The sequence below is a fragment of the Carlito syrichta genome, unplaced genomic scaffold, assembly GCF_000164805.1.
Source record: "Carlito syrichta isolate Samal-C Ts95f unplaced genomic scaffold, Tarsius_syrichta-2.0.1 Scaffold315645, whole genome shotgun sequence".
Classification (NCBI taxonomy): domain Eukaryota; kingdom Metazoa; phylum Chordata; class Mammalia; order Primates; family Tarsiidae; genus Carlito; species Carlito syrichta.
The window spans coordinates 1195321-1220313 of record NW_007259741.1 but is presented as its reverse complement, the minus strand read 5'-3'; the positions used below and the strand labels follow the sequence as shown (position 1 = coordinate 1220313).

At 33.6% G+C, this 24993-nt stretch overlaps 1 protein-coding gene across 1 annotated transcript in view; it reads right to left on the bottom strand.

Annotated features, from left to right (window-relative positions):
• Positions 1-14175, bottom strand: part of KHDRBS2 (KH RNA binding domain containing, signal transduction associated 2) — a 478057-nt gene extending 463882 nt beyond the window's left edge. Inside the window, exon 1 of the mRNA XM_021706491.1 lies at positions 14046-14175. The gene's annotated coding sequence lies outside the window, so the exon portion shown is untranslated. The remainder of the gene's footprint in view (positions 1-14045) is intronic.
• Between the last annotated feature and the right edge of the window lie 10818 nt (positions 14176-24993).

Sequence of the window (24993 nt, the reverse complement as noted above, 5' to 3'; positions counted from 1 at the left end):
AGAATGAATATCATAACAATGTTGAATCTTCCAACCCATAAGCATAGAATATTTATCCATTTGTTTGTGTCATCTTTGATTTCTTTGAGCAGTGACTTTAGTTTTCATTGTACAGGTGTTTCACTTTTCTGGTTAGGAAGATACCAAAGTATTTCATTTTTTGTGTGTGGCTATTGTGAGTGGGACTGTGCTTTTTATTTGGTTCTCTACTAGTTTGTTGTTGGTGTATAAGAATGTGACTGTCTTTTGCACATTGCTTTTGTACCCTGAGACTTTGTCAAAGTCCTTTATCAGTGCAAGAAGGTTTTTGACAGAGTCTCCTGGATTTTTGAGGTATAATATCACATTGTCAGCAAAGAGGGATAATTTTACCTTCTCTGTTTTTATTTTGATACATCTGATTTCCTTCTTCTGTCTGATTGCTCTAACTAGGTCTTCTATCACTATGTTGAACAAGAGGGGTGAGAGTGGGCAACCTTATCTTGTTCTCCTTTTCAAGAGAAATGCTTCCAATTTTTGTCCACTTAGCAATATGTTGGCTATGGGTTTATCATAGAAGGCTCTTACTATTTTGAGGTATGGTTTCTCTATCTCTAGGTGTTCAATTTTTTTTTTTTTTTTTTTCAAGCAGGGATACTGGATTTTATGGAAAGCTTTTTCAGCATCTAATGATATGATCATGTGATTCCTATTTTTACATCTGCTGATGTATTTAATTATATTTATGGACTTGCAGATGTTGAACCAGCACTGTGTCCTGGGGATGAAGCTTACTTTGTCATGGTGGATGGAATTTGAGACTTGTTGTTGGAACTGATTTGCTAGAATCTTGCTGAGTATTTTTGCAACTATTTTCATCAGGGATGTCGGTCTGTAGTTCTCTTTCTTTGTTGGATCTTTACCCAGTTTGGGTATCAGTGCGATGTTACTTTCATAAAATGATTTGGGGAGAGTTCCAGCTTTTTCAATTTCTTGGAATACTTTCAATATGATTGGTATCAACTTCTTCTTGCATTTTATAGAACTCTGCTGGAAAGCCATCTGGTCCAGGACCTTTTATTTTTGTAGGTAGCTTTCTTATGATGGAGTTAATTTTCTGACATGTTATTGGTCTATTTAATGCCATAATTTCTTCTTGTTTCAACCTTGGGCAGTTGTGTGATGTCAGAAAGTCCTCCAGTTCATTTAGGTTATTGAGTATATTTCCATACAGGTGTGTATAGTAATCTCTGATAATTTTTTGTATTTCTTCAGGATTTGTTGTGATTTGATCTTTTGTATTTCTGATTGTGTTCACTTGGGTTTTTTCTCTTTTTCTTGGTCAGTATAACTAGGAGTCTGTCAATCTTGTTTATCCTTTCAAATAACCAACTTTTTGTTTCATTGACTTTTTCTCTGATATTTTGTTTTCTATGTCCTGTATTTGGGCTTTTACTTTGGTAATCTGGATTTTTCTGCTGAAGTTAGGATTTTGGTGGGCTTGTCTTTCCAGTTCCCTTAGGTGATTTGTTAGGCTGTTCTCTTGTGATCTTTCCATTTTCTTGATGTATGTTCATAAATAAATGAATTCTCCTCTCAGTACTGTTTTCATGGCATCCCAGAGGTTTTGGTAATATTTGTCTTTATTTTCATTTGTTTCCAGAAATCTTTCACTTTCTACTTTGATTTCTGTGTTGACACAGGAGTTGTTCAGCATCATACTGTTTGGTGTCCATGTCTTTGTGGGTTTGGGGGAACTTTGTTGGTGTTGATATTTATTTTTATTCCACTATGGTCTGAGAAGGTACATGGCAGTATTTTGATCTTTTGAAATTTGTTTATGCTCGATTTATGACTGATGATGATGAGATAGATCTTGGAGTACATTCCATGTGGTGATAAGTAGAATTTATATTCTGCGGTTGTTGGGTGGAATGTTTGGTATTAAGTCCATTCAGTCAAGCATCCAGTTGAATCTCTTTGTTGAATTTTTGCCTCAGTGATCTATCTAGTGTTGTTAGTGGGGGAATTTAAGTCCCCAGCTATGATAGTGTTAAAGTCAATATACTTTTTTAGTTTACTTATTAGTGGCTTTGTAAATGCTGGTTCTCTGGTGCTGGGTGCATATGCCTTTAGGATGGATATTTCTTGTTGATTGGTCAAACTTTTATCATTATGTAGTGTCCTTTCTAATCTTTTAAAATTTTTATAAATTAAAGGTTGTTTTGTCTCATATTAAGATCATGACTCCTGCCTTCTTCTGTGATGTTTGCCTGGAAATTTGTTTTCCATCCTCTAACTTTAAGTCTGTATGCATCCCTTGTGGTGAGATGAGTTTCCTGAATGCAGCAAATTTTTGGGTCATGATTTTTTATCCAGTTTTCCATTCTGTGTATTTTCAGTGGTGCATTTAATCCAGTCATTTCCAGGCTGATTATTGAAATGTGAGTGTTTATCCCTGTCATGAGGCTCTTATAAAGTTTTTTCTTTGCTTGTTTTCTTTTGGCTTTGGGGTTGATTATGCATGTGTTTTCAAGTTTACAGTCACAGTGTAATTTCCGTTGAGTCTGTGTTCTCCTGTTCTCTTGGAAAGTTTGTGGTCATTTTTTTTTTCTTGTGTGCTTAATATCTTTTTAGGAATCTCCCGTAGAGCTGATCTGGAAATGACATAATCTCTTAGGGACTGGATGTCTGGGAAGGCTTTTAATTCTCCATCACCGATGAAACTGAGTTTGGATGGTAGAAAATTCTTGGTTGAAACTGCCTATCTTTGAGAGCTTTGAAAATCGAACTCCAATTCCTTCTAGTTTATAGTGTTTCTGCCAATAGGTCTGCTTCTATTGTGAGTGGTCTTCCCCAGTGGGTAGTTTGAACTTTCTCTGTTGCTGCCTTTAGGATTTTTCCTTTTGTGCCTACTTGTGTAGGTGAATTACTATGTGTATAGGGGCTGGTTTTCTTTGACGTCTTGCAGTAGTTCTCTGTATATCTTGTGTTTGGATGGTCATATCTCTGGTGAGATGGGGAAAGTTTTCTTGGATAACCTCCTGTAATACTTGCTCCATGATGTATTCCATTTCCCTTTCTTCTTCTGGAATGCCAATCAGGCATAGGTTTGCCTCTTGTTATAATTGTACACCTCTTGGAGGCTTCATTCTTTCTTTCTGACTTTTCTTTCTATTTTTACACAGATTGGGTTAATTCCATGTTTTGATCTTCAAATTCTCAGATTCTTTTTTGGCTTGAATTCTTCTGTCTATGCTTGTCATCTTGTTATTTCCTGGATGAAATTTTTTTGGCCAAAATTTCTGTTACAAATTCTTTCAGTATTGCATCTTGTCTTTCTTGAGTCTTATTCACTCTTTCCATCCATTCCCTAATCCCTGTTGCATTCTGAGACCAGTCTTTGGTGACTTCCATTGTTTGAGCTCTGATGTCTTCAGACATTGTCTCTTTGGTACACTGGGAACTACAAGTGGTCTTCCATTGATTTTTTTCCTCATTTGTGACAGATGACTTTCTTTTCTCTTTAGTTATGTTATTCAGTAGCAGTGGGAGGGGCTTTGACTTCTTATGTTTGCTCGGCCCTCTATTCTTCTCTGTTCAGGGTTCTAAGTTTGTTCTATTTTGAAATAGGGCTGGAGGTGGGAAACTTTGCTATCTCTTGCATTTCTGAGAGTCAAATATGATGGAGGATGGGGAGCAAGAATTCAGAAACTACTTGAAAATCACAATGTTCACTGACTAGGGTATGGGCTCCCTGAGACCCACTCCTCATCTCCATTCTATATGATGATGCAATGGATATTTGTGTGTACTCCCTGAGTCCAATGTATAGTAACAGCAACGAGGAGAACAAGGAAAAGTAGAATGAAATAGGGAGAATAAAAAAATAAAAGAAAAAAGAAAACAAAACAAAAAAACTACAGAAAAAAAAGTCAGAAACCAAAGCACAAAAGAATAAAACACACACACGCACACACACACACCCCAACCAAAACAAAACAGGAAAAAAACTAAACTAAATTTATTACTCCCCGAAAAAAAAAAAACAAAAAAGGGGGAATGCAAATTGAACCCTCACACATACATTCACACACACATTAAACTTAAAAAAAAGAGAATAACAACAACAAAAAGAAACTGAAAGATGCCCACTCAATTATTCATGTACACACATGAACAGAAAACAAAAAACAAAAGAAGAAAGAAGGAAAAAGAGAAAAAAAGAGAGGAATACAAATCAAACCCTCACATACCTGTTCACACACAAAGAAAAAACAATTAAAATTCTGGGCACTTTGTGCCATCTTGTGGCAGTTCCTGCAATTGTTCCTCTCAGCTGTTTACAGGTAAGCCCCTCTACTGTCTCCTGTGTAGCTGTGGCCTCATTCACAAACTCCCCAGTGTCCTGTCTGGGGAAGGAGGAGGAGGTGGGGGGGATTAGGTGAGGCTTCAGTCTTCCCCTTTCACTCTCATATGGTCAGGGGAATCACTCCGGGTGGGGGGGTGTGGGACTGTTTCTTCCTCAGGTACTGGCATGGGGTGCCCTAGCCTGGCTTATCTAGGAGTAAAGTTTTCCTATCACTGCTAATGTCCGGACTCCACCTGGGTTCATCCCTCTCAGTTGTGCCTCAACAATGTGAGTCTGACATTCAGAGGATTGCAGAGGTGGAGGAACGGTTTCAGTCAGCTCTGGACTCACCACTGTTCTCTTCGGGAACCTTCCTTGTCATTTTCTGGTCACACCCTTGATCCCACGACTGAATCCAGGTAGGGGACAGGGAGCCTGAGACTCAGCACTCATCCTGTCCCTTCGAAGTTTGTGTTTTCAGGATATTCCCTCTGAGTTACAATCAGTCCTGAAGTAGTTAAGCTGCCGGTCACAGAGCTCAGGTCTGTTGCTCTGTGGTGCGCAAACCAGAGCACCTACCTGACTAGTTTTCAAGATGGTAGCAGGGGGCTGGTTTCGTCATCTCCAGTGAGGCTCTGCCTCTGGTTCCCTCACTGTGCTCCCTCCACAACCCTTGCTGCCAATACCCCGCCAGGCACTGCAGTAGTGAGGCAGTCTAGAGCTGGCAGTCACTTGCAGCAGCTTCTTCGCAGGAAGGGCTTCGCTGATTTTAAGAAATGGTGCTCTGCTTCTGTGCCCCAGAAAATGCTAGGGACCAAGCAGAGCAGCTGCAGCACCAGTCGCTTCACTAGGAGAGCTCTGGCTGCTTGCTCCCAAGTCTCCACTCAGTTAGCCAATCTCAGGCCCACTTATTCATAGACACATATGCAAAATTGTCCAAACATTCACTCACACAGTCTGACTGGCTCTGCCACCATCTTCTTTCTCCTCTCTATTTCAAGTTATCTATGCTACATATATTTATGCATACACACATGCATATATCCCTTTTATATTAAAGGAGATCAAACTATAATCTCTTTTATTTCACTCAACAATATATATGTGTACAAGTATATCATTCTAAAATAAATTGCTTGATATGCAACTGCTTTAAAAAACCTTTTTCTTTGTGATTCAAAAATTGCAAAATTCTCTTCAAAATGGTTGCATCTACATCCTCTGACCAACCAATTATGAAGTGCAATTTTTCACATACTGTAAAATTATTATTGGTTGTAGTCATTTTTGTCAGTCTGATAGAGAACAGAGAATTTCAAATTCATCTTAACGTGTATTTTTCTAAAAAGTGAGGTTCATGTTTTTTTTCTTAAATTTGCTTTATGCGTTCATGTGTGAGAGGATTATTAGGCTCATTAGCTTCTTGATCAATTAGAAAAATTAGTTCTACTATATATAAAGATATACATTTTTATCAGGTGTTTAAAATATTTCTCAAATACTCATACAAGTTTAGTATTTGCTTTTTAGTAAAAGGTGAAAGATTTATTTTATCTGAAAAGAAACCAGAGTGGTATTTGCCTTTTGATTTTTAGAAATTATCAACATTATTTTTTATGTATAAAAGTTTAATATTTATGTTGTAAAATAATTTATTCACTTATAGCTCCAGTATCTTCCACCTTTTTAAGAAATGCTTACCCTAATTAAGCTTAATGAAATAAATTGCCACTAGGTCATCCCAGTACATTTATTTATTTATTTATTTATTTATTTATTTATTTATTTACTGGCATTTCATCTTAGTCAGACCCAGTTAGAATTCATTTTGCTGTACAAAATTTTTTAAAAATACAAAAAAGGATGTGGTTTTCCTTTTCTTTTGCCTTCCAAATGCCTCATTAGTAATCTTTCCATTTGCTGAATAAACGATTTCTCCATGCTGGTTTTAAGCATCTACTCATTATATAAATCCATGTTTATTTTTAAAGGAATGCAAAATTGATTTTATCAAATTCCCTTCTTTAACTAAGAATATTTAGAAAATTAAAAAAATATATATTTTAAGTACCAAGCCAACCTTGCATTCCTGAAATAAAATAAATTTGTGTGTAATTATTACACTGATAGCATGTTACTGAAATACATTTAATAATTTTTAGACATTTTTATTATTACAAAATGTACATGACATAAAGCATATCTTTTTAATTATTATATTTTTAGAAACAGGGTCTTGCTATGTTGCCAAGGCTGGCCTTGAACTCCTGAACTAAAGGAATTCTCCCATCTTAACTTTCCCAGTAGTTTGGACTCCAAGTGCACACCACCACACCTAGCCAATTTTAACTATTTGTAAGTGCCAATTTAGTGGTATTAAGTGCATTCACAATGTTGTGCAACTATCTATTTCCAGGACTTTTTCATCATTCTAAATAAAAGCTCTGTATCCTTTAAACAATAATTTGTCATTTCTTCCTCCCACAACCCCTTGTAATTTCTATTCTACTTTCTGTCTCTATAAATTTTCCTATATTAGATATTTCATACAAGCAAATTCATATATTTGTTCTTTATGTCTTGCTTATCTTTTTTTGCTGTACAAAATTAAATTGTACATAATGTGTTCAATATTCATCCATGTTGAAAAAATATATCAGAATTTTATTGCTCTTTAAGTCTACATAATATTTATATATATATAAATGCATACACATGCCATTTTTCATTTATCTATATGTCGAATATAGTTTGACTATTTCCACCATTTAGATAATACGAGTGATACTTCTCTGAACATTAGTGTTCAACATTTGGCAATATTTTATTTTATATATACATATGTTTTAGAGACAAGGTGTTGCCATGTTGCCCAGGCTGGTCTTGAAATCCTGGACTCAGGCAATTCTATTGCCTCAGTCTCCCTATGTGCTGGGAGTGCAAGCACCCAGCCAAATTGGTAATATTTTAAAGTTTTTGTATTAGTGTTCACAAATAGATTGTTCTAGTGTTTTATTTTTGTGATATCCTTGTGACATTCTAAAGAGGATTATTTATAAATGCAACAAATCTAAATATATCACACAAATTTCATTTCACATCGACTTACATCAGAAAAATAAAAGCCATTCGCAATTTTTCAAAACAAATGCAAATTTTTTTCAAAAAGTTGGTTGTTATCAGGTCCTAACTTAATAAAAATGAAAATAACCCTGATCTAAATCTATTTGGGAAAATGCATTAATTTTTACTTCCTTTATCCCTTACAGAGAACTTTTTTTTTTTTTGCTAATCTAAAAAAATACAGTATTTGAGTTTACATCAAATTCATTTGCTATCATATGTTCAAGAACCCTTTCAAAGTCAATAAGATGAGAATCCATTCAATTAGTGATGTAATGTCTCTTGATTTTAATAGTGTTCAATCTTTCTTTTCTGGTGTTTTGAAGACTTCGTTTTTGGCCTCTCAAGGATAGCAGGACCATCTGTGTTCTAATGGATGTAAAATGATTGAAAGCTCATTGAGTAAAACAAACAAAAGAACAAAAAGCAAATAAAGAATTGCAAGATTGTAGAGAGGGGCATGAGATGGAATGTTTTTTGGCTCTCATGAGTCCCTAAAGTAAGAATACAGGGTTGGACACATTTCAAAAGGCACTTGCATTTCAATGATCCCTTTGAAGCTGTTTTCAGCTTTTCAGTTGAAGGTAAATGTGAAAATAAAAGCAGTCCTCCCAAATGAGGTAAAGAATATTAGCTTGAGGTTTGAGACAGAAAGGGGAGGCATGTGGCCAAATAAAAACAACCAGTTAAAACAAACTGGCGATACTCTAGGCATAGAAAAGGTAGAGACCTGTATGATTTCAGGAAGTTGCTAGGGTGTACTAAGTTCAAAGAAAATGAGGTTGAGAGTAGATGTGTACATCATTCAGAATTAGGAATGAAAGAGTCAATATGAAATACAGACACAAAAACTGAAATAAATACAAAATGAAAAATAATATCTGAAGTATTCAGAATAGGCACTGATTTTTTTAAAAGCATAATGGGAAAAGACTAGTACTAGATAAAATATCACTGCTAATTTCTAAATTTGGCTAGAAAACCGTGTATTGCACATGCCTTTCTACTGGAAAAAAAAATGCAATCTACAGCATTTGGAAATTTTTTTTCTCATGAAAATATGAATCTGAGTGTCATATCATTTTCTCAATTGAAATCTAAATTCACAAATGAGGAACTAGGAAAGTGGGGTATGAATGAAAATAACATCACAAAGCCCTTCAAAATCCTCTCTTCCATTTACATTAGAAAAGTACAAAAATAATGATGTGCAGTAGTATCTGGTGAAGATAAATCAGGTTTACTTTGTAAGCTACAGAGTGGTTTCTGAAAACCCAATTCACTTACCAAAACAAACACACACAAAAAAAAGTGAGAGAGAGATTGAGATAGAGAGGCATTTCCAAGATTGTAAATGGTTATGTTTTGAAAATGTAATCACAGTTTTCACATTTAGTAACTATTCTTATGCGATCTGCTAACTACTTAAAAAGTTAGAAAAATAACACTCAGCATGGATTTGGATTTGGGTATCTTATCTTTTGAAGTATACAGAAGGAAACACAAGTCATGTGGGAACACATGGCAGGTTGCAACCAAAGATGAGATGACGTCCAACCAAGCACAGAAAGCAGCCCCTCTCTCTGGGACCAAGCAGAGTAAGAAGAAATATAGAGCAAGTGAGATGGTTTTAAATATATTTTGGAACTTTAATTTTCTGCATTAATCTACATAAGAAATTGATTTGAGAACCATCGCAAGGGAATGTGGCTGCGTTTGATCTTTAAAAAAGGCCAAATTTGGGGCAGATTTACACGCCTGGTGATATATTGCTTTAAAAAGTTGGCAGTAACTCCAGTCGAGAAATATAAAGCGGGCCTTGGGGCAAATTTAATTGAAGAAAAGGTCTGATGTATTTCAGAGAATTCTGAAAGCACATCAAAAAGATATTTTAAAAAGGCATTGAGAGGCTGAATTGCCCAGGTGAACAAATAAGTTCCATAGCAAGCAACAAGCAGATACACTCTTACAAGTGAGAGACAGCACTTTTCCAGTCCTCTATTGTTCTTTCAATTTACCTAGACTTGGGTAAGGCATTCCTTTCTCATGTCTAGCAGTTAAAAAAAAAAAAATTGCATAGCTTCTATTACTTATGTGTCTTGGTGTCTTTCTCTCTTTTTTTTTTTTTCTAAATTTTCATTTTAAAGTTGTAGGGTACAATTCAGGGTTAGGTATACAAATGGTCATAGTAAGTAAAGTTTGGGCCTTACTTTGGTTCCCACTTCACTTGGTTTGAGATCAGGTACTTTTATTGATGAGGTGTGTTCCCTTCCCCCCTCTCCTGGCAGTTTCCCACTACTGACAATCCCTTTCTTATAGTATTACGATAATTGTTCAGGGTCCACTTATGAGTGAGAACATATGGTACTCAGTTCTTTGTTTTTGTGATAGATCGCTGAGTATGACAGACTCTAAGTCCATCCAAGATGCAGCAAAGTTCATAATTTTGTACTTCTTTATGGCTGTGTAATAGTCCATTGTGTATATGTACTACATTTTTTATCCAATCCTCTTTCAATGGGAACACGGTTGATTCCATGTTTTTGCTATTGTGAATAATGCTGCAATAAACATGCATGTGCAGGTATCTTTTTAATGGAGTGATTTGAGTTCCTCCAGGTATATTCCCAGAAGGGGGATTGCAGGGTCATATGGAAGGCTGATTTTTAGATCTTTAGGAACAAACTGTTTTCCACAGAGGTTGTACTAGTTGTCTTGGTTTCTTAGCTCCTATAAGACATTTGTTTGTTCTGATACACAGGAAAATACAGAATTATTATCTATCATTCTTCTAGGGATGAAAATGATCTTCATTAATATCAAATTTATACCTCAAGCTATGTTTTTATTCTTTTTTGTATATATAATGGCTTTCCATGTCACCACTAAATCATGATGCAATCTTGTTGAAGACATTTCCAGCTGCAGCTGAACTCAATACACATCATTCCAACACCACAAACAACTCAACAGAGAAATCCGGGACAAAGTTAACACATGTACAGGCAATAACAATGAGGTGTGACCATTGTCTACCTGATAAAGACTGTGACATGATTATAACTACAATATGCATAACAGTAGGAAATGTTAAAATTGACAAAATAATGGTGTTTTGGACTATGAAACAGTATATGTGGATGAAAAAGAATTAAGGTTAAGGATAGTGCTGGTTCTTCAGAGTCTTCTAGAGGAATACCTTGGGAATACGGAGAACCATGTTGACACATATTGCTGTCTTAGAGGCTTCTTCACTATCCAGACATAATTGTTCTGATTCTGAAACATTTGCAAATGTAAATAATGGATGTGCAAAAAAAAAAAAAAAAGCTCTGTCATTCTGGTGTATTAAGGTAGACAATATGATACTATGTGATACATAGACAAAGTAAAAAAGCTGCTATCAGGAGGCCAATTAAGGTATCCATTATCTAAATAGTTATCATTTTTACTGTTTTTGTTGGCAAGAATAGTTAAAATCTACTCATTTAGCATGAATCCCAATACATCTCTCTTAATTTTATTACAAAATATAAAAACAAATACAGATAACTTTTCATTAAAATCATTCAATAATATGGCATATTTTCCCCCCAATACAAATCATTAAATATAAAGCACTGGAACTAGATAAATCATTCTTAACATGGACAGCTTTCTTATAGTTTCTATAATATAAACTCTTAAACTTCTTTCAATTCCTTGTAGTATTCAAGAAAGTCAGCAAATTAACTTGAAGTTGGAGACTAATTGAAACAAAATCTATCCCAAAAAGGTCATGTAGTTAAGTCCAGATAAGGTCATTTCCCCAAGAATTCCCACAGTTATTTGTTGCCCTTTGTTTGAGAGGAATGTGTCATCACCACATTAATTACTAGTTCAAACAGATAGCAGGCATCATGGGGAGAGACAGTTCTGAGAGAAAGTTGTATAAAAGCTGATCTTTCTCCAGTGGTCCCCTCCACCCCTGAGGGATAATTCACTTTTTATTATAAAAGATTAAACTTTAAGTCCATAAATACTGTTGTGGTCTGCTCAACAGCTCATAGTATCACAGCACTCCATGCAATTTACAGCCTATAAATGTACCTCAAATACAGCTCAAGTTTGGCAATGATGATCTTAACTTGATCTTGATCTCACTGACACTTTTGTAAAAAGGAGATATACATCCCAGGAAAAAAAAATCACAATTTTTGTAGTAAAATATGGGTTTTTTTCAAAATGTGATAAATGGTGATAAAAATAGTTTGTTTTCAAAATATTATAGTTGTATTGCTATAGCATACAGACAAAAAACAAGGTAGCTCAACTTTGAAAAGTGATTATGTTCTGTTTCTCAGAATTTCACTCTTTTTTGGTAAAAGGGCTCTAAAGTTCTCTTATGTGCAATAATTAGATGAAATGAATATCCCTTTAAAAATAAATTATAGGGCTTTGGCAGGCTATTAGTCATTTAAAGAAATGGTAAATTTTCTCAAGCATGAATTGTTGAAATTATTCCATAAAACTATTACATTAATCATTAAATGCTATCATTTTTTACAATCGTCCACATTTAACATGAAAAAGTATGCAAATATGTGAGCATGACCAGTCAAGTTAAACATGTAATGGTTCACAAAAGTGAAGAATCTAAAATAATAGCAACTGCACTAAAGATTTTCATCTATAACAAAGATATGACCTTGAGCAATTCACAATTTTCCAGCTACCTCATCTGTAAAATAAAAGTTTTTTATGTTCTGTGAGTTCCAAGATTAGCCTCAGCATAAGCATTCTATGATTTTTAAAATTCAGAGAGGTAAAACAATTAGCTAGCTATCCATGGTTTACTACAATAATAATAAGCAGTGTTTGAGTATCTTCTTATAAATTACGTAATTAAATCTCACAAAAATTTGACATCATAGAATATTCAGTTCAGTATTCATCATTTTGAATTAAATATAGACTCTGTTAATACTCAGCACAAAACCACTCATACTGGAACTTCAAGAGCCATCAGGATTTTAAATATATTCCATACCTTGCTAACTTAATTTGGTCAAAACCCATAGAGCTACCTTTTATTTAGTAGAGGTATTAAGTCCATCATTGGCTTTCCCCAAATGTTCTCTAAGAAACAGAACCATGTTAAATCATATTTAAATATATGATTTAAGAAGGAACCTTCTATTCAAGACTATAACTGATTAATCAAGTTCTTTGAAAAAAGACACATTTTTCTTAATATCCCACCATGTTTTTACCATATTTCATTATTGTGCAAAATTTTCATGTACATTCCCAGGACTGCCCAATTTACTAGTCAAAAGAACATAATTATAAAGCTTATTGTGAAAATTTATTTTAAAAACATATGTCTCCCAGTCAAGGAGATATTTGTTTCTCCTTTTGGGAAGCTGAGGCAGAAAGATCACTTGAGACCAAAAGTCTGAGACCAGCCTGGGCAACATGGTAACACCATAGTCTTTATTAAAATAATACATTAAAAATTAGCCAGATGTGGTGGCTTCTGCCTATAATGGCAGCTACTCAGATGGCTGAGGCAAGATGATCACTTGAGCCTAGGAGTTCAAGGCTGTAGTGAGCTATCACACCACTGCACTTCATCCTGGGCAACATAGCAAGACCTTATTTCTAAAAATTAAAATTAAGAAAAAAGCATTTAAAAATACCTATTTAATGCACTTTTAGAGTAAAATGTAGCTTAAAAGAAAATCAACACAACAAAATAAAACAAAACTGCATGCCCAAAACACCTTAACTGAAAGTTATAAACAAAATATTACAGTTAATTTTAACTACTAAAGTTTGTCATATTAGAAAACAGTTGGTAGACTAACGTATTTATTTCTGCAGTCTTTATTATTAGGATAATTACATGGTCCTTGCTTCAGATTCACCCTTCAAAAGTAAATTATCAGCTTGAATCATTGAGTTTCCATTTTAGCTTCTTTTATTTATTTGGAAAAAAAAGACTCTTTTTATCCACCGAAATTTATGAGTGTAATGGATGAAGCAATGTCACTGAATGCTGTATTTTATAATCAGTTATCTATTAGCAAAACATATTTTAAAGAGAAATGTTATTACACTAAAAAATCAAAATTATTTTTAAATGAATCTTGAATACAGAAGAGTAGAGATTATCATCCAAGAGTCTAATAAACACTATGTTTTTTTCCTAGAAATAATAATTCCTTGCTGATTGGTTAATATTATATATTTAGCATCACTACTTCTTTTTATACTAAAAATATAGACTTTAACATGAACCAAAACATAATCAAGTGGGTGTGCATATTTGAGCAAGTGGTGAATCAGTTATATGCTAAATAAGTGATTAAAATATCTAATTTTGCTTCTTTCATACATGGAAGAAAAATACTATAGCCTTCAGGTAAAAATTACTCTTGTCATTGTACTTTCAGAGTTTTTCTTCCTTCATGTCAGTATTATGTGTTTGCATATGCTTACAGAATGAAGCTTTAAGTATTTATTTTATAAAAGGCAATGAATAAAGTATCAAGTCTTATTTTTATCATTTTTGTTCTTAATTCTATGAGAAAAGAGAATATTGTAATACCTTTGGATATTGTTTGACAGGAATCAGTACTCTTTCTGAGAGCTTTATGTTTTTGTTGCTGATAACATCAAGATATTTCTTTTCTTCATCTTCCTTTTTTCCATCCGAACCTTGAAATTTTTCAATTTCTGAAAAAAAAACACAGGAAAAAACAAGTGAAATGAGAAAAGAGTTATTATCAATATGCTGATTGTTCACATTATTTATATTATTTATCTTCTCAAATGAGATTTTGAAGAATCTTGATAAAAGGCCTGAAACAACATCTTGCTAAAGTTATTTGAATGCTGATACTCTATGTAAAAGGACCTCAATGCAAATGAAAAAGTGATAATTGTAGAAGTGACTGTCTTCTGTAAAACATATGACGCATTTAATTAATTTTAACATCTTCACAGTACAAGAAAGAATATGTCCTTTGACTATTTAAAATATCTAAGTAAACATAATGTTCCCAAGAGCAATAAACAGAACAAAATATATTTTAAGGTTTTATGTTTTATTTTTATTCATAATTATTCCTAAGAAAATTACAATAATTAAAATAGTAATCATCCTGTTATTTAAAATAAGAAGTAAGGAGAAACTGAATGATTTTTTTACATTCCAAACAAACATATAAGCAATTTAAAAGTGGTCACAGAAAGGAAAAAACCTATAAATGTTATCATTCATATTCATCAACATGAAATTTTCTGTCTAGCTATTTGAAAGCAACTATCAGTTGTTTCCTTTGATAATGAGATCAAAATGGATTTTTAAAGAATATGTACACTATCTACTTCATTTTAAATTAATTTATACAAATAGCTAACAAACATATGAAAAAATGCTCAACATCATTAATTATCAGACAAATACAAATTAAAACCACAATGAGATACCACCTTACCCCAATCAAAATGGCCATTATTAAAAAGTCAAAAAAACAATAGATGTTGGTGTAGATGCAGTGAAAAGAGAGCACTTATACACTGTTGGTGGGAACATAAATTAGCAAAACCTCTATAGATAATAGTATGGAGATTTCTCAAAGGACTAAAAGTAGATATACCACCTTAACCAACAATCTCAGTACTGGGTTAGAAAATAAGAAAATGAATTACTATATAAAAAAGACATCTGCACTTGTATGTTTATCAAGCACAATTCACAACTGGAAAGATGTGGAATCAACCTAAGTGCCCATTAAGTGGATAAAGAAAATGTGTACCCATGAGTGGATAAAGAAAATGTGGTATATACATACCATGGAATACTACTCCGGCACAAAAAAAGAACAATTTGCAGCATCTTGGATGAAAGTGGAGGCCATTATCCTAAAAGCAGTAACTCAGGAATAGAAAAGCAAACACAGCTAATGTTTCCACTAAAAAGGAGCTAAGCTATGGGTCCACAAAGGCATCCAGAGGGTTGGAATGGATAGGGAGTGGAGTGAGAAATGAAAAATTACCTATTGGGTACAATATACACTATTTAAGTGAAACATACACTAAAATTCCAGACTTTATTACTATCCATTTCATTCATGCAACTGAAAACGATTTGTACTCCTAAAGCTACTGAAATAAAAAAGAAAAATTTAAAACTCTACTTTGGGTACCAGAGATACAACAGAAAACAATACAATTTCTCCGCTTTTATGGAATCTATAATCTAATGGGGAAATGAACAATAAGAAAATGAATATATGTGCTCAAACATACTTATGGGTAAAAGCAAAGAATAAATATAATGTAGCTATTGTATGTAATATGCCAAACCAATCCCAGCAGAAAGTAAGCAAATAGGGAAAGTAGCTTCCATTTGTCTAGCTGAAAATGATGTTGGCTTGCACTAACAGGATAGGAATGAGAATTTGGAAGAATGTATAGTTACAATTACAGTCACTTCATTAAATCCACTATGTAAAATAAATGTTTTAGAGGATTATTAAAAAACTCAATTCACAAATTTCCTTTATGTTTACTGTATTGTTATCATTACCATAAAATATCTATAAACATTTCTTCTTTCCTTGCTTTTGTCCAGTTTTACTGTTTCAAAATATTAACTAAATTGAGACTTGAATGTGACAGTTTTTTTTAAATTTATGGAACAAAAACATTGCTTATTTTATTTTGGAGGAGAGAAAAGATGATGATAGTTATTAAGAACAAAAATTCTAATGTAAATTAATTTATACTGTAATTTAAAATGGCTATTTTAAAAGTCTGACTACTTCCAACGTCAAAAGAAATACTATATTTATCTAACAGTTTGGTTTTTTTGTTATTCTATTTTTAACTAACATTTTTTCCAAAGTGATTTCACATAGCTTGTAGAAAAATCCTCATAACATTCCAGGTAGTACTCTTTTAGTATACTATTTATTGGGACTGTGTAGAATGTAAAAGAGACTGTTTGGAGTAATATTACATTGCTTATTCGGATAATGTCTGAGTAAAAGCTATGCTGAATGGCTTGTACAAAGTCATTTATAACCATTTTATCAGTTATATAGCATAATCTTCCTAAAGACAAGTATCCTTCAATAAACTGAACCATTTGGGAAAAAGGTAGAAGTCTATAGTTTCTAATTAAAATAATGGCATCAGGTTTCTATGTTCCTACTCCAAAGCATTAACGAGTCACTTTAACTGACTGCCTTTTTAAAGTAAGAATCACACTTCATTCCAACCTTTCAAAAAAAAAGAAAACTCTTATATAATTATCACAACCAGAACCATGACAAATGCAAAGACAGAATATCTACGATGTACTCTGACACTAAATGAACTTCCAATCACTTCTCCTTGGTACATGCACCCACCTAATGTCATATTCTTAGCTCACTGAGGAAATTGTAACGTGGGTCACCCTGAAGCTGACTCAATTTCCAAACTATTACATGTACATCTTCTTCCTTGTCACTTTGTCATAAAAAGAAATTGAATTTATCTGACACTATTTGCTCTCCACGAAACTACTACCTTAGGCTTTTTTAGACATATGTAATTTGATCAGCCCCTGATTAGTTCTAATAACTTTCCTATCAAGAAATTGAGCTGAATAAAATAGTATTTTCACTGCTCTTTCTGTTCATTTCTACAATTTTTAAAAAAAATTGTTGGTACTTTTTTTGGCTCTCCTGATTCTTTCAGGGGGTTATCTTGTCTTCTCTGACATAGCCCCATGACTGATAGCTCAACAATTGCATTTATACAGAGTCACAAAATGGTATATGCCAAACATGTCTGGTTTGAAAACTAGGAAAAGTCAATTTACACAGCACATTTCCTACTTTTATTCTCAATTTAAAATGATTCTTTTAAATTTAATAATTACTGCATGTTCTTTGTGTCTAAGGTATGAACATTTAGACAATAAAGGTATCCACAACAATTCAAAGATGTCCATAGTATTATCACCTAGAATAACTGGTGTTGTATAGAGGCATTGAATAATTCGTTTATACTTGTTTACATATTATCTATTTAAAAGTGGTTGCCCTATTATTGAGAAAACATGTTCAGCATATTAAAACAGATTTGTCTTTTGTTGAAAAAATGTTAAACTACAAAAATTGTAGTATTTTCTGTTCTCCTTTCACTGGTTATTTGTTCATGTATATGTTTATCCAAGGATTTATTTTAGCATTCATTGACTGTATTTGAAGCGACTAGCACTAGAGTACTAGGATTATGTGACAATTAGAAAAGAGCCAATCTTTGATCATATCTGCACTCAACATGCACCTCTTCACCCACTTGTTTAGCCAATGGAAACTATATAAAGAAGATATAGGTATTATGAATGCAAGTTTTAGTTTTGTTCTTGCCTCACCTCTCCTTCATTTTCCTTGTGAATGCATTTTTCTTAATTGTGCTTTCCTTAGTTCATTTTATTTTCTAAAGTTTTTCCAGTTGTTTATCTAGCTTATTTTATTTATTTTTACATTTCTATTGATAAAAGTATTTAATACTATGAATTTTCCTTGGAAAGCTTCTTTAGCTGTGCCTGTAGATTCTGATTAGTTGTATTTTTCTAAATTTTTTTTTGTAGAATTTCTGTTAACTTTATTTTGTTATCTCCAAACATTGTTTAGCAGCATTTTAAGAAATGTCATGGTGGTAAAGTCATTTTATTCTGATATTAATTTCTCTTTAAAATTGGATTATCTGTATTATTTCTCTATTATTTCTCCATTTTGGAATTCAGAGGGGGATTATTTCATGACTAAAAATTTTTGACAACACTCAAGAACATTTCATGAAAAGGATGTGTATTTTCTGTTACTGAGGTTAAGAGTCAGAAAAAAATCAATGAGATATTTTTTTTTCTCCCTACTAGATCCATCTTGGAATGAAAGACATATATGGATACTTCTTTGTAATGTGAATATCAAGTGAAATTTTGGTTCATAAATTATGCATATACTTAAATTAACTAAACTCTGCTATTTTGCTTTGAAAAATATATCAGACATGTTACCACAGAGTATGAATGTTCCTGTGAGTTCTATTTCTCTTAGTTTTTTGAGTCTCACTGCACCTCTTTATAGAAACAAACCGAACAACTCAGATTATAAAATAAAAACAACTAAACCTTTTTAAAGTAGCATCACAATTCAAGTGAAAAAGGATCTACAGAACTCCTATAATAAAAATGAGTTTTTCAAAACTCTATAAACAGCAGAAACATAACTGAGTTCTGTGTGGGACAGCAATTGTGGGATGATTATAACAGAAAGAAACAAAGAAATTACTTATGATCCCAAGAATTTTAGAACACAGAAATTTCAAGCAAGTACTTATACCCAATAGGAGGGATGACATCTAAAAATATAATTCTCAAAAGGGTGATACAAAAACAATTTGTAAACTGGGATAAGACTATACAAGTTCCAACTTATGGATGATTTTGTATAGACCATGGAGTCCATCTAATGATATGAGAAAAAAGTCTAAAATACTAAGGTAGCTTAAGTATTCCAGGATCTCAGGAAAAAAAGAAAAAACACAACTATTTTTCCTTTCATAAAAATGAAGTCAACTGGGCCCAGTGGCTCACACCTGTAATCTCAGCACTTTGGGAAGCAGAAGTGAGAGGATTACCTCCACCCAGGGGTTCAAGACCAGCCCGAGCAACTTGGTGAGACCTTATCTCTACAAAAATCAAAAAATTGGCTAGGCATGATGGCATGCACCTTTGGTTCCAGTTACTTGGAAGGCTGAGGTGGAAGGATCACCTGAGCCCAGCAGGTGGAGGCTGCAGTGGTCATGAGCTTGACACTGCACTCCAGTCTGGGTGACAGAGTGAGACTGTAACTTTAAAAAAAAAAAAAAAGTCTTTCCCTGACGGGGTAAAACTGTATCAAAGAAAATTCCAGTGGAGCATGAAGTAAGGATATTATTTCAGATAAATATCCTCTCTCCACAGAAACCACTTAAAAACATAGGCACTATTTTGTCATTTAACCATAAATAAGAGATATAGAGTGAGCTGTGCCCTATATAAGTATACAATAAGAAAACAAAAAAGAAAAATGTGCTAAGTAATATATTGGAAGAAAATGAAAGTAAAAGGGAAACATATAATAACAAAGTAGAAAACACTAAAATATAATATTAAAAATGAACAAAAAAAGTAAGAAAACTGTAAAAGCTATGAAAAAATAATATATATCAGAAATAAATAAAACTTGCTTAAGAAGTAATTACATTAGAGAATTTAAAAAAACTGTGAAAGCTTAGAGATAAAACAGAAAAACTCATTTCAAACATGAAAATTAATTTAGAAGTAAAGCAAGATAGAGAAAATACAAGAAATAGAAAAAAGAAAGATGAATAACTGATAAAATCAGAAGGAAATTATGAAATAAGACATTTTGACAAAAGATAACAGATACAGAAGACAAGCAAAGTACATCAAAAGTACATATGACTGGAGTTCTGGAAGATAGAGAGTAAAGCAGTAGAACTACAAAGATGCTAAAATTATAACTATAATTATAATTTTAATTTTTAAAAATTTAATTAAATTATAATTTTAAAAAAACTCTCAACAAATTAGATATAGAAGGAATTCACCTTAGCACAATAAAGGTCATATGTAAAAAACTCACAGTAGCCATCATACTCATCGATGAAAAACAGAAAACAAAAAAATCTGAAACCTTTTCCTTTAAGAACAGATGATAAGGAGGCCCATTCTCATCATTCATACTACTGGAAGGCCTAGCCTGAGCAATTAAACAAGGAGAAAAAGGCATCCAAAAAAGAAAGAAAAAGTTGAATTTTATTTGCAGTTGACGTCAGTTGACATGTTGAAAATCTCTAAGGAGTCTACATAAGAGCTATTAGAACTAATAAATGAATTCATTCATTAAAGTTGCAGAATACAAAAATCAACATTTAAAAAATCAGCTGCATTTTTATACACTAACAAAAGCTATCCAAAAAGAAACAAAATTAAAGGAAAAAAACCAAACTATCCATAAAAGGAAACACTTTTATTTATAAGAATATCAAACCAGAAAAAAATATTTAGGAACAAAGTTAACAAAACTAGCAAAAAACTAGTACCCTGAAAACTACACCAGAGAACCCCAAAATGATGAAATTTATTTATTTAAAAACTATGTATTTATTCTTAAATGTTTATATTTCAGTCACCTTCAAAGTACTCTCCATTTGACGCAATACACTGACGGAGACACTTTTGCCATGGCTCAAAACAGTTTCTGAACTCGCCAGTTTTGGTGCCTTTTAGTGCTTCTGTCAGTTTTTAGATTTCACCTCCTCCACATCAGCAAAACATTTCCCTTTAAAGATTTTTTTTTTTAATATGGGGAAACAAACAAACAAAATGTAGGTTGTGTAGCCTGCGGCGAATATGTATGAATATGGAGAGTGGGGCATGGTGGTCACACCATTTTTGGTCAAAAACTGCTGAACACAGTGCAATGTGAGCAGGTGCACTCATAGATCACCTGCTCACATTGAAATGGGCAAACGTTGAAAGAATGTCCACAGAAAAATTCACTGAAGCCGAATGCAGCCTCTCACAACAAGACTAGCTGGTACAGTGATGCTGATGGGTACCTACAACACTTACCTAGTGTGGGAAGCCTGTACTATAAGGGGCCAGTCTTCCAAAAAAATTCAATTTTGGTGAGGGGTCTCCCCTCATACAATTTTGATAAAAGAAATCAAAGAATACAAAAATAAGTGAAGGGATATTCCCTGTCCATGTATTGAATTAGTGTTGTTAAAATGTCCATACTACCCAGATAATCTAAAGATTCAATGCAATCTCTATCAAAATCTCAATGGTATTTTTTACACAAACAGAAAAAAATTCTAACATTTTTACGGAACTACAAAAGAACTTCAAATGACCAAAGCAATTTTGAGATAGAACAAAGTGAGAAGTCTCATGTTTCCCAATTTCAAGATATATAATATATAAGCCACAGTAATCAAAACAATATCGTATTCAAATAAAAACAAATGTATAGACTAAGTGAACAGAATAGAGAATCCAGAAAGACTTTTGTATATATTTGCCCAATTGGTCTTTGAATAGGGTGCCAAGAATACGCAATGGAGAAAGAACAGGCTCATCAATAAATGGTTCTGGGAAAACTGGATATCCACGTGCAAAATAATGAAATAGGACTCTTATCTTACATCATATAAAAAAGTCAACTCAAAGTGAACTAAAGACTCAAATGTAAGATCTGAAATGATAAAGTTCCTAGGAGAAAATATTCCTAGGGTAAATGCATCTTTTTAAAATGTTTTCTTTTCTTTTATTTTTTAATGCCCTTTAGCATTAGTGTTGACAATGGATATGACCCCTAAAACATAGTCAACAATAGCAAAAATAGATAAGCGGGATTACATAAAAAAATGTTTTCTGTACAGCAGGATAAACAATCAACAAGATGAAAATATGATTTATAGAATGAGAAAAAAAATTTGCAGAGCATATAGCTGATAAGAGCTTAATATTTAAAATACATAAGGAACTCCTACAACTCAATAGCCCCACACTAAATAAAGAATAAAAAATAAGTAAAAAACTTGAATAGACATTTCTCCAAAGATCATATACAAATGGACACCAGGTATGTAAAGAGGTGCTCGACATCACCAACCACCAGAAAAATGCAAGTCAAAACAACAGTGAGATATTACCTTACACCTATTAGAATGGCTATTATCAAAAAATATATATATAATGTGTTGGCAATGACTTGAAAAAAATCCTTATACATTATTAATGAGAATGTAAATTGGTGCGGCCCCTATGAAAAAAAGCATGGAGGTCCCTTAGAAAAACTACCATATGGTTCAGCTGTTATGGTCTGGATGTTTGTGTCTCTCCAAAATTCATATGTTGAAATCCTAAGCCCCAAGGTGATATTATTACGAAGTTGGGCCTTTGGGAGGTGTTATTTCAAGAGAGTGGAGCCCTCATGAATAAGATCAATGCTCTTATAAAAATCCCTTCTAGTTCATTTTGGAATTGCCACACTGTATTCCCTAGAGGTTGAACTAGTTTGCATTCCCATCAACAACGTAGAACCGTTCCCCTTTCTCCTCATCCTCATCAGCATCTGTTGTTTTTTGTTTTATTAATAATAGCCATTCTTACTGGAGTTAGGTGGTATCTCAATGTAGTTTTGATTTGCATTTCTCTGATGATTAGTGAGGCTGAGCATTTTTTCATGTGTTTGTTGGCTGCTCGTATGCCTTCTTTTGAGAAGTGTCTATTCATGTCTTTTGCCCACTTTTTAATGGAGCAGTTTGTTTTTTTGCTTTTTGCACATTTGAATTCCTTGTAGATCCTAGATGTTAGACCTTTGTCAGACATACGGTTGACAAATATTTTTTCCTATTCTGTGGGCTGTCTCCCAGCTCTTAATGGTTTGCAGAAGCTTTTCAGTTTGAGGAGGTCCCACCTGTGTATCTTGTCTCTTATGGCATGAGCTTTTGTGGTTTTGATCAGGAATTGGTTAACCCAGCAACCCCCTCTTCTGGAAATGTACCCAGAGGAACTTAAATCGCTCTACAAAAAAGATACCTGTACATGCATGTTTATTGCAGCACTATTTACAACAGCAAAAACGTGGACCCAATCGTGCTGTCCATTGAAACTAGACTGGATTAAAAAATGTGGTATGTATACATTATGGAATATTATGCAGCCTAAAGAAGAAGAAAATCATGAACTTTACAGCAACTTGGTAGGATTTAGAGTCTGTAATACTCAGTGATTTATCACAGAAACAAATAACCAAGTACCATATGTTCTCACTCATAAGCAGATCCTGAACATTTACCATAATACTATAAGAAAGGGATTGGCAGTAGCAGGAAACTGCCAGGGGAGAGAGGGTGGCACATGCCATTAATAAAGGTATCTGAGCTCAAACCAGGCAAAATGGGGTCAAAAGGAAGGCCCAAACTTTACCTGTATGATGACTACTTGTATACCTACTCTTGAATCGTATTCCACGTCTTTAAGATAAAATATATTTTTAAAAAATTAAAATGAAATAAAAAACAAACTGACACAAGCTTATAAATGTATTAGATGAAACTCATTTTACGGTTAAAAAACTTAAACTCTGACAGGTTGGCTAAAGTAACAGAGCAAGAGCTGAGATGCAGATCAGACTATAGGATAACTAAGCTCTCTCACATATGTAAATTTAACTAATTAACAAAGATTGTCAAGAACCTACTGGGTGCAAAGTTATACACTTTAATAAAGGGGAAACAAATTACTGAAAAACTCATAACAGATTTTTGTTTACTGTTACATAATAAAAACATGAACAGAAACTAACTTTTCCATTAAAATATAAGAATACAAAATAATAACTCAAAAAAAAAAGAAAGAATAACAACAACAAATCCCTAAGGGAGATCCACCCCTCTGAGATAGAAAGTGAGGACACAGAAGGCATTCTCGCCGAAATAGAAAGTGGGCTCTCATCAGGCACTGAATTCTCCAGCATCATGATCTTGACCTTGAAAGCTGTGAGAAATACATTTGTGTTGTTTATTAGTCAAGGGAGCCCACTCACCGTTTCAACCAAATGTGGACACAGCAAGAAGACACCATCTATGAACCAGAAAATAAGCCTACGTCAGAAATGAAATCTGCTGGAGCCTCGATCTTGGACTTCCCAGTCTCCAGAACTGTGAGAAATAGATATCTGCCACACTGTTTATGATATGGTATCATAGGCAGCCGGAATAAACTAGGAGACCACTAATGTGAGGAAACTACAACAGTCAAATTCACAGAAGCAGTAAGTAGAATGGTGGTTGATAGAGGCTGAGAAAAGAGGGAAATGGGAAAGTACTGGTTAAAGGGTACAAAGTTGAGCCTGCGGGTTCGAGACCCGCCTGGGTAGCGAGACCTCATCTCTACAATAAATCAAAAAATCAGCCGGGCGTGGTAGTGCATGCCTGTAATTCCGGCTACTCGGAAGACGGAGGCGGAAGGATCGCCGGAGCCCAGCAGGTCGAGGCTGCGGTGACCAGGAGCGGTCACTGCACTCCAGTCTGGTCGCCAGAGTGAGACTCCAACTCAAAAAAAAAAAAGAGTACAAAGTTTCACTTATGCAAAATAAATAAGTCCTAAAGGTCTACTGTACAACACAGTGCCTATGTTTAATAATATTGTATTGTATGTTTAAAAAACTACTGAGGGTTGAACTTATACTAAATGTTTTGATCACAAAAATAAATAAACAAAGGTAGTAGAAGGAAACTTTTGCAGGTGATGGACCTGTCTATGGTATTAGTTGTGGTGATGGTTTCACAAGTGTATACTTATCTCCAAACTCATCAAGTTGTATATATTAAATATATACAGCTCTTTATATGTCAGTCATGTATCAATAAAGTGAAGCATTTTTTGTTTGCTTGTTTTTAAAGAAAGGATT